The sequence below is a fragment of the Octopus sinensis genome, linkage group LG4 (assembly GCF_006345805.1).
Source record: "Octopus sinensis linkage group LG4, ASM634580v1, whole genome shotgun sequence".
In the NCBI taxonomy this organism is placed as follows: Eukaryota; Metazoa; Mollusca; class Cephalopoda; order Octopoda; family Octopodidae; genus Octopus; species Octopus sinensis.
In genome coordinates, this window is record NC_043000.1 from 118,688,303 (window position 1) to 118,692,521 (window position 4,219).

Here is a 4,219-nt window from a genome sequence, read left to right on the forward strand (position 1 = left end):
GTTCTGAGTCAGTTCTATGTTTACAGACCTCCACTCTTGCTGTACGAGAGCTTTCGGCTATTCAATGTCTGTTGGCTTTTCTCTTGTCAACTCGGATTTTATCGATGAGCCACAATTTTCAATAGGATTTAAATCTAGAGAATTTCCCGGCCAAGGCTCCAAAATTTCAATACTTTATCTCCAAGATACTTTTCAATCTTTTTAGCAGTATGGCAAGATGCTCCATCATATTGGAAAATGTAAGTTTCTTCGCCAAACTGCCACTCAACGGTTGGAAAGAGATGGTTTTCAAGGATATTTTGATGCCATTTGAAATTCATAGAAGTTTTTTTCGGCAAAACTGACAGTGATCCAACGTCCTTGGATGAAAAGCAACACCACACATGAATGGTTTCTGGATACTTGACCGTGGGTACGATGCAGGCCTCATCATAACGTTCACCTTGCCGCCCTCAGATGAACCTTTTTCCAGATATCCCAAACAATGAAATGGTGCTTCATTTGGAAAAATCACCTTGTCCCATTTTTCACTAGACCAATTTTCATATTTTCTACAAAAGGCAAGCCTGTCCTCCACGTTTTTCTTGAACAAAAAAGGTTTCTTTGCAGCACTCCGTAAAGCGAGACCATTGTCAAGAAGTTGTGGAACAGTCCGCGTTGAAGCGTTGACACTGGCTGATTCCCACTCTTTAACAAGCTGTTTGCTGCCGGCACTTTGATTCCTCAATGAATTTCACACCAAAGCTCTGTCTCAGAGGACAGACGTTGATGACCAAGGTCCTTCTTCACCGTCATGGATTCTGTCTCTTTGAAAGGTTTTTATAATCCTGTACACATTTCTTTCAGATGCAATGCCTTTAACAACAATATCGCGTGTTGTTAGGTCATTTTGGTGGAAAGAAATTATGACTGACGTTTTTTTTTTTTTTTTTTTTTTCTAGTTTCAGCTCAGAGCCGCGGCCATGCTGATGCACCGCCGTTATTTGCCTTTTCTGTTATTTGTGCCAATATTATCCCTCCAATAAAAGAAAAGAAAATGTGAAGCTTGTGTAAAGCAAAAGAGCATTCATTAATTAAAAGTCAATTACAAAAGGCTCATTACATCATATATAACTTTACCTATTGTTCTGGTTATTAATTATTAGCTTGCATGCGATTCCAACTTGGAATCATGAAGAGGAATGTGATTTCCACTTCTTGTAGGAAATATAACCAATTCCGCAGATTGATGATTATTTGCAATATCTATTGGTTTTCAGCAGTTTTTCTTTCAAATCTTATTGGATAACAGATAACCGGTTAAAATAATATAAAATTATTAACATTCACATAATATTTCATACGAAATAACAAAAAAAAACGGTATTTGCCAAAATCATTGCCCATGACTGTACATATGTATATGCATGTGTGTATTTTACACACACAAACACATATATATGTATACATACATGCATGCATGCATTCATACATACATACATACATACATACATACATACATACATACATACATACATACATACATACAAGCATACATATATATATGATATATATTGCATGATATATTACATGGTGTATATATATATATATATATATATATATATATATATAAAATATACATACATACATATATATTATACATGCATACATACATACACACATACAAACATACATGTATATATAATATATATTACATGATATATTACATGTTATATATATATATATATTATAAATACATACATATATATATATATATATATATATATATATATATATTACACACAGATAGAAAGAGAGAAAGAAAGAAAGAAAGAAAGAAAGAAAGAAAGAAGGAAAGAAAGAATGAAAGATAGATAGATAGATAGATAGATAGATAGATAGATAGATAGATAGATAGATAGATAGATAGATAGATAGATATTTGTCGATTTATTTGTATATTTTAAATGTGTTTACACGGCGAGTTTTACTTTTTTAGTACATCTTGATACACTTTAGTCCCACCCCACTCCTTGTATTAATCCATTTGGATTATTATATACAACAGGATATTTGAACAAGGTTTGGAGTTTATTCTCGCCAAAATAAACAAAGAAAGTAGGATTATTTGATTATTTACGTATTTTATTTCTCTCTTCCGAGATTGGTAAATAATGACGTCTACATCAACAAAAGTGAAACCATCTCCAACATGCAGAAAACGAAAAATGGTGAAAAGACCGACACCTGCAACGAAATAGGAGAAAACTGTTTCTTTGTCACAAGACACACAGGAAAAATAATCCGAACAATGAAATCAAGACTTATTGACTTTATTAGCGATAATGGCCGAATGCAAACAGAAGTTTCACCGAGTGAAAAGCTTGAGATGTCAAGAATTTCTCTTGTCTTTCTTTTGTTGTTTATTTCTCTTGTTTCGTTTTCCAGCATCACTAGCACCACACTGAAAAATTAAACGGAGGTGATTTCGCACAAATGAGGTCAGTATGGGAAAACTGTGTGACAACCATGTTTACTTGTATGTGCAAGTCGCTCTATTTTAAATCTGATTTCAACTGAGAAAAAAAATAATAACTGGGATGGGACATAAACTTGGGGCAAAGCTAAAGCTATTCTTATTATTCTTTTATTCGTTTCGGTCATTTGACTGCGGCCATGCTGGAACATCGCCTTTAGTCGAGGAAATCAACCCCAGGGTTTATTCTTTGTAAGACTAGTAGTTATTCTGTCTGTCTCTTTTGCCGAACCGCAAAGTTACGGTGACGTAAACACACCACCATCGGTTGTCAAGCGATGTTGGGGGGACAAACACACAAACACACACACACAGACACACACACACACCACACACACACACACACACACACACACACACAAACACAAACACACACACATATATATATATATATATATATATACGACGAGCTTCTTTCAGTTTCCGTCTACCAAATCCACTCACAAGGCTTTGGTCGGACCAGGAGGAGGAAGTGAGGTTATAGAGTCTTGCTTTGGTTGAGACTAAAAGTATAAATTTGTCACACTTCTCGCCACTCTTCGTTCCAGACTGTAATATCAGAGCTTTCCTAACAGTTCAGATCCTCTAGTAGAAAGACAGCAACGAAGATCGCCTGTACATGAAATACCGTATTTACTTGCATAAAAATCACACCCCTAGTTTTATGTTAAATCTTTGTACATTTTTTCCCTTTCGTAGTTTTAGCTTTGTCCGTGTATAGGTTTCATCCCAGGTTTTTCAGTTAAAACCAAGTGCAAAATAGTGCGACTTAGTACACAATACGACACTTTCTTCAAACAATGGCCCTATTTTGAGATCCAAAAATTTAGTTATTTTTCTTTCCTAAAACTGTGGTTTTCTTGGAGGTGGGAAGGTCTGTTCTCAGCATCTTTTAATGGCATTCTTAATTGGTTCTTCTTCTTTTGCCAGCAGTTTATTCATTGAAACGATTTGAGACCCTTGTTAGAGTTTGTTTTTTTCTTTCCTGCTCGAAGATGATATTTTTATGAACTTTTTCATTATGCTGAGACATAGAACTTCCATCGGATATCGGACAGATTTTACTCAGCATCTGCATGTATATGCACCGGCCTGGATATAACTTTTGAAGAAGACTAGCAATTACCCATGCATGCAGATCTCCCTCCTTCAAGGCGTCGCTGTTAATGTAATTGAAAGGTTGATACAATTTGACACCAGTGTCGATGTATTGGAGGACGCCATTAACGTTCGAATCAACGTTTTTCTACAGAAAGGCCAGATTAGGAGAGAAAAAATGCAAAATGTGTCTTTTCCGTCGACCAAATTCACGCAGAAAACATTGACCTGAGATTATTGTAGAAGACAGAAGGCGGCGAGCTGGCAGAAACGTTAGCACGCCGGGCGAAATGCTTAGCGTATATCGTCTGCCGTTACGTTCTGAGTTCAAATTCCGCCGAGGTCGACTTTGCCTTTCATCCTTTCGGGGTCGATTAAATAAGTACCAGTTACGCACTGGGGTCGATATAATCGACTTAATCCGTTTGTCTGTCCTTGTTTGTCCTCTCTATGTTTAGCCCCTAGTGGGTAGTAAAGAAATAGGTATTTCGTCTGCCGTTACGTTCTGAGTTCAAATTCCGCCGAGGTCGACTTTGCCTTTCATCCTTTCGGGGTCGATAAATTAAGTACCAGTGAAACACTGGGGTCGATGTAATTGACTTAATC